A 13,354-nucleotide genomic window follows, 5' to 3' on the forward strand; every position below is an offset into this window, starting at 1 on the left:
ATATTGGAAAAATAGATAAAATTCTATAACTAGGGCATTAACAGATACTCAGGTGGAGGCCTCCCTTATATATGGAAACCCTGATAAGTTTAAACATGGAACTCCTATCAGCATCACAGTACTGGGAGGGGCTAAAATATCAGCCAGACAAGTAAACCTAATAATTGAAATTGGACAATTGCCTAAGAAAGAATATATCTTGGTAATTCTACACATTCCTGAATACATCATTGGAATAGATACATTGAGAAGGTATGACTTTAAATTTACCTGAGGGGAGATGCCAATATGCAGTAAGGAAGATTGGAATTAATATAGTTTTAGTGGGCAAAATAGAAATGGACCAATTCAGTATACCTGAATCTTCTGGAATGATTAATTTAAAGCAATTTCATGTGCCATCTGGGAAAGGTGAAATTACCAATACTATTTAAATTTTTTAATTAATTAATTTGTTTTCAGTTTTCTACAACCACTTCCATAAGTCTTAAATTATCTTTCCCTTCCTCAAGCCTCTTTTCCTTAGATGGCATGCAATCTTACATGGGTTCTCCATACACATTCTTATTAAACACATTTTCACATTAGTCATTCTGTATAGAAGAATTAAAATGAATGGGAGAAATCATGAGAAAAACCAAAACAAAACAGAACATAACACAAGAGAAAATAGTCTGCTTCATCCTGCATTCTGCTTTCATAGTTCTTTCTCTGGATGTGAATGGCATTTTGCCTCAAGTGTCCTTTGGGAATGTTTTATGTCCTTGCATTGCTGTGAAGGGCTAAGTCTATCAGAAACAGCCATCACACACTGTGGCTGCTACTGTGTACAGTGTTCTCCTGGTTCTACTCATTTCATTCAGCATCAGTTCATATAAGTCCTTCCAGGCCTCTCTGAAGTCCTTCTGTTCTTCATTTCTTATAACACAGTAGTATTCTATTACATTCATATACCACAACTTGTTCAACCATTCCCCAGTTGATGGGCATACTCTCTATTTCTAGTTCTTGGACACCACAAAAAGAGCCACTATAAGTATTTTTGTACATGTGGGACTTTCCCCATTTTTATGATCCCTTTGGAATACAGTACTAGAAGAGATATTGCTGGGTCAAGGGGTATGCACAATTTTGTAGCCCTTTGAACATAGTTCCAAATCGCTCTCCAGAATGGTTGGATCACCTCACAGCTCCATCAACAATGAATTAGTGTTCCAACTCTCCCACATCTTCTCCAACATTTGTCATCTTGTTTTGTCATGTTAGCCAATGATAGGTGTGATGTGGTATCTCAAAATTGTTTTGATTTGCATCTCTGTAATCAATAGTGATTTAAAGCATTTTTTCACATGATTATAGATAGTTTTGATTTCTTCCTCTGAAAACTGTGTGTTGATATCGTTTGATCATTTATCAAATTGGGTAATGACTTGTATTATTATACATTTGACTCAATTTTCTATATATTTTAGAAATGAGGACTTTATCCCAGACACTAGCTGCAAAAATTCTTTCCCAGTTTTCTGCTTCCCTCCTAATCTTGACTGCATGGACTTTGTGTAAAACCTTTTCAATTTAATGTAATCAGAATTATCCAGTTTGTACTTCATTATGTTCTCTGTCTCTTGTTTGTCATAAATTTCTCCATTCTCCATAAATATGAAAAATACACTATTCCTTGCTCCCCATTTTGTTTATAGTATCAGCCTTTATAGCTAGATCATATATCCATTTGGACTTTATTCTTGTGCATGGTGTTAGGTATTGGTCTTTGCCTGGTTTCTGCCACACCATCATCCAGTTTTCCCAGCAGTTTTTGTCAAACAGTGAGTTCTTATCCCAGAAGCTGAAGTCTTTGGGTTCATCATTCAGTAGATGGCTATGTTCATTGACTACTTTGTCTTGAGTACCTAACTTATTCCACTGATCTACCCCTCTATTTCTTAGCTAGTACCAAGTGGCTTTGATAATTACTGCTTTATAAATGCTATTTGAGAACTGGTAGGGTTAGGTCACCTTTCTTAGTATTTCTTTTCATTAATTCCCTTGATATTCTGGACTGTTTGTTTGTTTGTTTTCCAGGTCTATAAAATAATTTTCTGGTAGTTTTATTGGTATGGCAATGAATAAGTAAATTAATTTAGGTAGAATTGTCATTTGTATTCTATTAGCTCGGCATGCCCATGAGCAACTGATGTTTTTCTTATTATTTAGATCTGAATTTATTGGTGCAATAAGTGTTTTTTAAATTATGTTCATATAGTCCCTGGATTTGTTTTGGCAGGTAGACTCCTAGATATTTTATAGTTTCTACCATAACTTTAAATGGGATTTCTATTTCTATCTCTTGCTGTTGGTCTTTGTGGGTAGTATATAGAAATGCAGATGATTTATGTGCATTTATTTTATAATCTGAAACTTTGCGAAAGCTGTTTGTTACTTCAAGTAGTTTGTTACTTGATTCTCTATGATTCTGTAAATATATCGTCATATCATCTGCCAAAGTGACCACTTAGCTTCTTCTTTGCCTATTCTAATTCCTTCAATTTCTTTTTCCTCTTATTGCTACAGCTAACATTTTTAGTACCATATTGAGGAACAGTGGTGATAATGGACATTCTTGTTTCACCCCTGATCATACTGGAAATTCATTTAGCTTATCCACATTGCATATGATGTTTGCTGATTGGTTTAGGTACATACTGCTTACTATTTTAAGGTACATACTTACTTACTGCATACTGCTCTTCATTTATTCTTATGTTCTCTCATGTTTTCAGTATCAATGGGTGTTGTATTTTGTTGAAAACCCTTTCAGCCTCTACTGAGATAATAATATGATTTGTATTAGTTTTGTTGTTATGATCAATAATGCTGAAGTTGTCCTAGTATTCAACCAGTCCTGCATTCCTGGTGTAAATCCTATGTGATAATAATGTTTTATTTTTATGATAAGTTGCTGTAATCTTTTTGCCCAATATGTTGTTTTTTAATATTTTTTACATCTATATTCATTAGAGAAATTGGTCTATAATTTTCTTTCTCTGTTTTGGCTCTTCCTGGTTTATTTATCAGAAACATATTTGTATCTTCAGAAGCATTTGTTAGAACTCCTTTTTTGCCAGTTTTCCCAAATAGTCTATATAGTTCTGGAATTTAGTGTTCTTTAAATGTTTGATAGAATTCACTTGTAAATCCATCTGGCCCTGTAGATTGTTTCCTAAGGAGTTCATTGATGACTTAGTCAAATTCTATTTCTAAAATGGGGTTATTGAAGTATTTAAACTTCTCTTCTGTTAATCTGGGCAATTTATATATTTTTAAAATATTCATTCATCTCACTTAGATTCTCAAATGTATGGGCATACAGTTGGGTAAAGTAATTTCTAATTATTGTTTTCATTTCCTCCTCGTTGGAGGTGAGTTCACCCTTTTCATTTTTGATATTGGTAATTTGCTTTTTTTCTTGTTTTAAAATCAAACTGACCAAAAGTTTATCAATTTTATTGATTTTTCATAAAAACAACTCTTAGTTTTATTTATTAGTTCAATAGTTTTCTTAATTTCAATTTTATTAATCTCTCTGTTGGTTTCAGTATTTATAATTTGGTATTTAATTAGGAATTTTCAATTTGTTTTTTTTCTAGCTTTTTCAGCTGGTTACCCAGTTCATTGATCTCCTCTTTCTCTATTTTACTCATGTAGGCATTCAATGATATAAATCTTCCCCCAAGAACTGCTTTTGCTGCATCCCATATTTTGGTAGGTTGTCTCATCATTGTCACTTTCTTGAATGAAGTTATTGATTATTTCTATGATTTGTTGTTTAATCCATTCATTCTTTAGGCTTAGATTATTACATTTCCAATTAATTTTTCATCAATCTTCCCATGACCTTTTATTACATATAATTTTTATTCCATTATGATCTGAGAAGGATGCATAGACTATCTCTGCCTTTCTGCACTGGACTGTGAGGTTTTGATTGCTTAGTATGTGGTCAATTTTTGTATTTGTGTCATGTTCCACTGTGAAAAAGGTATATTCCTTTCTACCCCCATTCTGTTTTCTCCAGAGATCTATCATATATGCCTTATCCAGAGTTCTATTCACCTCCTTAATTTCTTTTTTGTTTATTTTGCGGTTAGATTTATCAAGTTCCAAGTGGAGGAGGTTGAGGTTCCCCACTACTATACTTTGCTTTCTATTTCTTCATGTAACTCTCTTAACTTCTCCTCTAAGAATCTGGATGCTATACCACTTGGTGCATATATGTTTGGTAATGATATTGCCTCATTGTGCATGTTGCCTTTTAGCAGGATATAGTTTCCTTCCTTATCTCTTTTGATTAGATATATTTCAGCTTTTGCTTTGTCTGAGATAAGATTGCTTCCCCTGCTTTTTTACATCAGGTGAAGTATAATATACTCTCCTCTAGTCTATTACCTTTACTCTGTGTTTATCCCCCTGTTTCAAATGTGTTTTTTGTAAACAACCTATTGTAGGATTATGTTTTTTAATCCATTCTACTATCTGCCTCTTTTTTATGGGAGAATTTATCCCATTAATATTCACAGTTATGATTACTATCTGTGTCTTTCTATCCTCTTCCCCCCACCCCCATTTATGCTTTTAGTTGTCCCTTTTGCCTTCCTCTCCACAATAGAGTTTTAATTTTTGGCCATCACCCCGCTCAGTCTTCTTTCCCTTCTATCAGCCTTTCCCTTAGTACTTCTCCTCCCTTTTCTTTCCCCTTTTCCCTCATACTGTCTACAGGGCAATTTATATTTCTATAGTTAACTGAATTTGTTCTTCCTTCCTTGAACCAGATCAGATGAGAGTAAATCTCAAACTGTGCTCATCTCTCTCCTCTCTTTCCTTCTACTAAAATATGTTTTTGTGTCTCTTTTTGTGATGTAATTTATCTTTGTCTGCCTCCTCCTTTTAAAATCTCTTCGTTACTATCTTTTTGTACCCTTAAATTATCATTTTTTTACTGTCACATCCGTTAATTTATACCCACTCCTTCTATGTATGCATATCCCTTTTAAATATGATAATAAATACACAATTATCAAGTTTAATAAGTATCATCTTCCTTTATAAGGATGTAAGCAGTTTACTCATATTGAATAAAAAGTTGTTTTTCCTGTTTACTTTTTTATGCCTCTCTTGAGACTTGTATTTGAAGATCTACTTTTGTTTTGAGCTCTGGTCTTTTCATCATGAAGGTCTGGAAATTCCTTATTTCATTGAATTTCCATCTCCTTGTCTGAAATATTATGCACAATTTTGCTGGGTGATTGATCCTTGGTTGTAGTCCTAGCTCCTTTGCCTTATTGCATATCATATTCCAATACCTCTGATCTTTTAATGTAGAAGGATCTCATAGGAGAGATCCTAACTGTAGTTTCTTGATTTTTGAATTGTTTCTTTCTGTCTGCTTGCAGTATTTCTCCTTAACTTGATAGTTCTGGAATTTGGCAACAATCTCTTCCAGGAGGTGATGGATGGATTTTTTCCATGACTATTTTGCCCTCTCCATCTAGGACCTCAGGGCAATTTTCCTTGATGATTTCTTGTCAATATCTTCTTGGAAGATATTGTTCAGGCTCTTTTCTCATCATGACTTTCCAGTAAACCAATAATTCTTAGGTTTTGTCTCATGGATATGTTTTCCAGGTCAGTTGTTTTTCCAATGAGCTATTTTAGATTTTCTTCTATTTTTTCATTCTTTAGATTCTGTTTGATTAATTCTTGATGTCTCATAGAATCATTAGCTTATACTTGCCCAATTCTAATTTTTAACAGATTGTTTTCTTCAGTTCACTTTTACATCTCCTTTTCCATTTGTGCAGTTGTTTCAGATAGGTTTTCTATCTCCTTTTCCATTTGCCCAATTTTCCTTTTAAATTCTTCTGTGAATCCTTTTCTCATATGTATAAAATCACTGGCCAATTTTTTATTCTATTTTTCTAATTTTGCTTTTAAAATCCTTCTTATGTTTTTCCAAGAATGTTCTTTGGGCTTCAGAGCAGTTCATATTCCCTTTTGATCTTTTATATTTGAGTACATTCTCAAAGCTGACCTCTTATGTGTGCGTATTTTGGTTCTTGTCCACATAGTAAGATTCTATGGTCTTTTTTTCTGATTTTTTTCTTGCTTATGATGATTGCCTTTTTCCTGACTTTTGAAGTCAGGAAATCTCTGCTTCTGGGACACAGGGGGCTCTGTTCCACAATTCTTACTCTGAGAACTTGAGACTTTGTGTACTGTGCCCTCTAGTTCTTTCAGCTAGAAGCTAGAATGCTTCAGTTTACTTGGTGCTGAGCAAGGTGAGCTTGCTCCAGGTTCAGAGATCAAGTGAAGTCTTACTGAGTTTCCCTGGAGTTACCCTAGAGTTTGCTGTGTGAGGTGTGGGGGAGGAGTGGTCTGACTGCGGGAGGTTTCCTCTCCTGAGCTACAGTACAGGCAGGCTCAATGGTTGGTTAAGCCCCATCTAGGCTAGTCTCTTTCCAATTCCCCTGGCTATGCTAAGGCATGCCTGGGATCCTAGTGTTGGTGCTTACAGGCTCCACAACCCCCCCTCCCAACCCCCGGGGCTCAGGAGTTCCTCCTGATTTACTGAAGTTGGTGTGTCTGGGACAGCTCTGTTCCTCCACTGGTCCTCTACAGCCACAGCAAGAGGGACCCCCTTTGAGATTTTCTTAGCTTCTTGAGCTGAGAGATTGTTTACCCCTTCCACTGAGTGCACTATTCCTAGATTTTTCCTGGAGAAATATTCTCTGGATTATTCAAGGTCAGCAACGGGAGAATATGATCACTCTGCCATCTTGGCTCCCAGAAGTTCAAGGAGGTGAATTAAAACATCTAATATGTGGGCTGATAGTCTCAGAAACTGCTGCTGTTACCTGGGGTCCTGTGCTTCTCTCTCACTCAGTTCTGCTGGACTCCCATCCTGTGCTGATATCTTTGAGAATCTGCACTGCTGCATTTGCTTCAGTCTGCCCCAGCACTGTACTGTGTTGGGGTCCGTGCTGGTGTAGCCTATGTACTCTACACTCCCCTAACCCGATGTAACAGATCCTTCCTGTTTACCTTCCAGGCTGTCCTGGGCTGCAATCTGCCATTTACTGTCTCCTAGTGGATTCTGCCACTCTAAAATTTGTTCAGATTCCCTTTTTAGAGGTATCTGAAAGAATTTGTGGTAGAGGTTAGGTGAGTCTGTGCTTGTAGTTCTCCATCTTGGCTGTGCATCCCATACCAATACTATAAAGGAATATGTTGAGGCAGGATTGTTAGTCCCTAAAACCACTCGATGGAATAATTCTGTCTGGCCAGTATGAAAGCCAGATGGGACATGGAGGATGACAGTGAATCATAGACAATTGAATTAGGACACTCCACCCTTGTATACTGCTTTTCTAGATAACATTAATTTAAAAGCAATATGATGGGACCTGACACAGTTATTGATTTGGCCAATGCTTTCTTTACTATACCAATAGATTTGAAACAATGGGACCAATTTGCTTTCACCTGGCAGGGCGGACAACCTATTTTTACATGCTTGCCAGAAGGATATCTGTGTGGCCCCACTATTTGTCATAGGATTGTGCAGAACAGCTTACCCACTACATAGATGATATTATGATACAGGGAAAAAATGTAGAAGAAGTGCAAAAGACTTTGACACTTTTAACTGAGTGTATGAAAAGCAAAGGGTAGAAGATTAACCCTGCAAAGATTCAAGGGCCAGCTCAAACAGCAAAGTTTTTGGGTATACAATGGAATCAGGGGCTATGAGAGATTCTTCCACAAGCCCAACAAAAGATTCAAGATTTCCCTATCCCCACTAATAATAAAGAGGAAAAAATATGAATTTGATTGTAGACTTGAGCAGAATAAAGCTTTTGAAGAAGCAAAGACCACTATACAGTTGGCCCTAGATTTATGGTCTATGCAAAGTGGCCCAGTGGAATTACAAGTGACTGTACAAGATGAATATACAAACTGGAGTTTATGGCAAAAACAACAAAGTTGAAATGTACCCTTAGGATTTTTGCCTAGGAAACTCCCTTCATCTGGAACTCAATATACCCCCTTTTGCAAAGCAGTTGCTAGCTGCATGTTGGGCTTTGACAGAGACTGAACCACTGACTTTAGGCTGTGAGGTAATTTTAAGACCTGGAATTCCAATTTTCACCTGGGAACAGAGTACCCCAGCTTCTCATAGAATTGGACATGCGTAGGAATCTAACATAATTAAATGGAATATTCAAAATAGATCTAAAACAGGCAAAAGTGGAGTTTCTCTTTTACATGAATCTACAGCAAACATAGATACTGAAGGAAATGATATACTCTTTGATCCAAAGCAGCAGTTGTTGCAGTTCTTGGTAAAATGGTATGAGGGATAAGATGGATTAACTGAAGAACAGAAGAGACATGCATGGTTTACTGATGGGGCAGCAAAATATTTGGTCCACAAAAGACATTGGAAAAAGATAGCCTGTTACCGATGTACTAGGTAGATATTGGAAAGTACTGGGATAGGTAGAAGTAGTCAATATGCTGAACTTATGGCAGTACACAAAGCTTTCAAAACAGAACAAGGAGGGCAGTATCATGTATTCGCTGATTCATGGGAGGTAGCTAATGAGTTAACTATATGGATGTCCATGTGGAAAAATCAAAATTGGGAAATTCATGGCAAACCAGTCTGGGGCAAAGAATTATGGGCAGATGAATGGGACATGTCTTTGGTTTCTAATTTTTCAGTTTTTTGTGTAGATGCTCACATGGCCCTCACCATGCCAGATTGTGAAATCAATTCACAGGCTGATAGAATAGCAAAGATTGCTTCTCAACATATTGTCCCTACTTTGACACCAACTGGTAATCCAATACTAGCAACATGGGTCATTCAAATAGCTGGACATTTAGGGGTCCAGGGCACACACAAGTGGACACAAGACCAAGGTATTAGTTTCTCTCATTGATTTTTAAAACAAGTGTCAGAAGAATGTTATATGTGTCTGTTGGAAAAGGGACAAACTGTTCCTCAGGTAGTGAAAAGTACCAGCCTAAATTTGGCAAATAGATTATATCAGAGCCCTATCCCAAGACAGAGGATGCACATTTTAATGAACTTGCATTGGCACCTATTCAGGCATACTAGTGGTTTGTCCATATATAAATGCAACCTGGAAAAATATCTGTAAAATTCTAGATATCATAAGTCTATATTATGGAACCACAATGCAGATTCCGAGTGACAATGGGTCACATTTCAAAGCTAATGAAATAAAGAGATATTGTGTATTAAAAAACATAGAATGGATATATCATATTCCATATTACCTACAAGCCTCTGGGCTAGTTGAAAGAATGAATGAATAATTGAAAGAACAATTAAGGAAGTTAAGTTCTAATAGTTCTTATCCACATTGGAAAGATAATTTGTTCACTGCTTTATGTAATTTGAATAACAAACCATTGGGAATAAGTACACCTCTAGCCAGAATGACGACTCCACATCTGCAAATTAGAAAACAACTAACACGTAAGATTCCAAATGCTGAGTATTGGGCTGTGAGGTCAGATGTCCCAGGACTGTATCTTGGGAAACCTGGTTCTGCAGGATATGATTTACATTGTTTAGAGGACTTTTGAGAATCCCTAAGAATCATTTTGGATGGATGTTACCTAAATAAGGATTAGCAGCTTGAGTAATACATGTATTGGCTGGAGTAATAGATTCTGATTTTCAAGGAGAAATTATTGTGACATTCCAAAATTTAGGTTATGAACCCAAACAGTTTTGTAAAAATGATAGAATAATTCAAGTGATTGTTATTCCTTCTGAAACAATAAAATTGTGAACTAAAATATGGGTGTCTTGAGTACCTAACATATTCCATGAGTCTACCCTTCTGTTTCTTAGCCAGTACCAAGTAGTTTTGATAATTACTGCTTTACAGTACAATTTGAGATCTGGTAGACCTAGGTCACCTTCCCTAGCATTTCTTTTCATTAGTTCCCTTGATATTCTGAACCTTTTGTTCTTTCAGATAAATTTTGATATTATTTTTTCTAGCTCTACAAAATAACTATCCTGTAGTTTGATTGGTATGTCACTGAATAAGTAAATTAATTAAAGTAGAATTGTCATTTTTATTATATTGGCTCAGTCCACCTGTGAGCAACCTATGTTTTTCCACTTACTTAGATCTGACTTTGGGCAAAAAGTGTTTTGTAAATATGTTCATATAGTTCCTGGGTTTGTTTTGGCAGGTAGACTCCCAAACATTTTATAGTGTTGACTATAACTTTAAATTGGACTTCTCCTTCTATCTCTTGCTGTTGGGCTTTGTTAGTAATATATAAAAATGCAGAAGGTTCGTGTAGGTTTATTTTGTATCCTGTAACTTTGTCAAAGTTGTTTATTATTTCAAGCAGTTTTTTACTTGATTCTCTAAGTATATCATCATATCATCTGGAAAGAGTGATAACTTACTTCCTTCTTTGCTATTCTAATTTCTTCAGTTTCTTTTTCTTCTCTTATTCCTGCAGCTAACATTTTTAGTACCATATTGAATAATAGTGGTGATAAAGGACATCCTTGAATCACCCCTGATCTTATTGTAAATGCATCCAGCTTATCCCTATTGCATGTAATGCTTGCTGAAGGTTATAGGTAGATGCTGCTTATTATTTTATGGAAAGTTCCATTTATTCCCATGTTCTCCAGTGTTTTCAATAGGAATGGGTGTTGTATTTTGTCAGAAGCTTTTTCTGCATCTATTGAGATTATCACTTGGTTTCTGTTAGTTTTGTTGTTGATATGATAAATAATGTTCATAGTTTTCCTAATATTCAACTAGACCTGAATTCCTGGTATAAATCCTACCCGATCATAATGTATTTTTCTCGTGACTAGTTGTTGTATTTTTTTGCTAAAATTTTATTTAAAACTTCTGCATCTATATTCTGTAGAGAAATTGGACTATAATTTTCTTTCTCTGTTTTGACACTTCCTGGTTTAGGTAGCAAAACCATATTTCTGTTATAAAAATAATTTGGGAGAACTTCTTCTTCCTGTATTTTCCCAAATAATCTATATATTATTGGAACTAACTGTTCTTTAAATGTCTGATAGAATTCACTTGTGAATCCATCTGGCCCTGGGGATTTTTTCCTAGGGAGGTCATTGATGACTTGTTCAATTTCTTTTTCAGAGAAGGGGTCACTAAAGTATTCAACTTCCTCTTCTGTTAGTCTGGGCAATTTGTATCTTTTAAAATAATCATCCATCTCATTTAGATTGTTGAATTTATGGATATACAGTTGAGCAAAGTAATTTCATACTATTGTTTTAATTTTCTCCTCATTGGAGGTGAGTTCACCTTTTTCATTTTTGATGTTGGTAATTTGATTTTCTTCTTTCTTTTTTTAAATCATATTAACCAAGTGTTTATCAATGTTATTGTTTTTTCATAAAATCAAGTCCTAGTTTTATTCATTAGTTCAATAGTTTTCTTAATTTCAATTTTATTAATCTCTCCTTTGGTTTTCAGTATTTCTAATTTGGTATTTACTTGAGGATTTTCAGTTGGTTCTTTTTCGATCTTTTTCAGCTGCACACCCAGTTTATTGATAGCCTTTCTCTGTTGTATTCATATAGTCACTCAAAGATATAAAACCTCCCCTAAGAACTTCTTTTGCAGTATCCCATAAAATTTGGTAGGTTGTCTCATTTTTGTTATTCCGTTGAATGACGTTGTGGATTGTTTTTATAATTTGTTGTTTAACCCACTCATTTTTTAGGATTAGATTGTTTAATTAGTTTTTGCTTTATGTTTCCATGGTCTTTGATTACAGAGGAGTTTTAGTGCATTTTTATATGAGAAGGATGCATAGACTATCTCTGTCTTTCTGCACTGGATTGTGAGGTTTTTATAACTTGCTATGTGGTCAAGTTTGGTATATGTGCCATATATCACTGAGAAAAAGGTGCGTTCCTTTCTATCCCCATTCAATTTTCTCCAGAGATCTATTATATGTACTTTATCCAGAGTTCTATTCACCTCCTTAACTTCTTTCTTGTTTATTTTGAGGTTAGTTTTGTCAAGTTCCAAGAGGAGGAGGTTGAGGTCTCCCACTAGTATATTTTTGCTTCCTGTTTCTTCATGTAATCCCTTAACTTCTCTAAAAGTTTGGATGCTATACCACTTGGAGAATATAACTTTAGTAATGAAATTGCTTCGTTGTTTCTGTTGTGTTTTAGCAGGATATAGTTTCCTTCCTTATGTTTTTTGATTAGATCTATTTCAGCTTTTGCTTTGTCTGAAATTAGAATTGCTGCCTCTGTTTTTTTTTTTTTTTTTTTTACATCAGTTGAAGCACAATATATTCTGGTCCATCCTTTTACCTTTACTGTATGTGTATTTCCCCATTTCAAATGTATTTCTTATAAACAACATATTCTTGGATTATGTTTTTTAATCCATTCTGCTATCTTTCTCCATTTTATGGGAGAGTTCATCCAATTCACATTCACTGTTATGTTTACTATCTGTTTCTTTCCCTTCCTTCCATCTCTTTTCCCCTTGTTTATGCTTTTAGTTCTCCCTTCTCCTTTTCTCTCCACAAGAGTTTTAATTTTTGACCACAGCCTCCCTTCGTCTTCCCTCCCTTCTTTCAGCCCACCTCCCTTTTAATCACCTTTTCCTTTACTACTTCTTCCCTCCCTTTTAGCCTCCCCTCCCTTTTCTTTCCCCCTTCCCCTCCTACTGCCTTGTAGAGATAATTGTATTTCTAAACATAACTGAGTTTGTTGTATCTTCCTTGAATTCAATCAGATGAGAGTACCTCTCAAACAATGATCATCTCCCTCCCTTCTTTCCCTCTACTGTAATATATTTTTGTGCCTCTTCCTGTGATAGAATTTATTTTTTCTGCCTCCTCCTTTGCACATCTTCCATACAATCCTTTCTCACCCTTAAATCACATTTGTTATCATCACATCATTTAATTTATACCAACTTCCTCTATATATGTATATTCCTTTTACATTTCATAACAAATATACAGTTCTCAAGATTAACAAGTATCATCTTCCCTTATAGAGATGTAAACAGTTTGCCCATATTGTGTAACATGTTTTGTCCTCCTGTTTGCTTTCTTATGCCTCTCTTGAGACCTGCATTTGATGATCACATTTCATATTGAGTTCTGGACTTTTCATCAGGAAGGTCTGGAAATCCCTTATTTCATTGAAGGTCCATCTCTTTGCATGAAATATGCTCAACTTTGCTGGGTAATTAATCTTTGGTTGTAGTTGCAGCTCCTT

The sequence above is a fragment of the Notamacropus eugenii genome, chromosome 1 (genome assembly GCF_028372415.1).
Source record: "Notamacropus eugenii isolate mMacEug1 chromosome 1, mMacEug1.pri_v2, whole genome shotgun sequence".
NCBI classification, from domain to species: Eukaryota; Metazoa; Chordata; class Mammalia; order Diprotodontia; family Macropodidae; genus Notamacropus; species Notamacropus eugenii.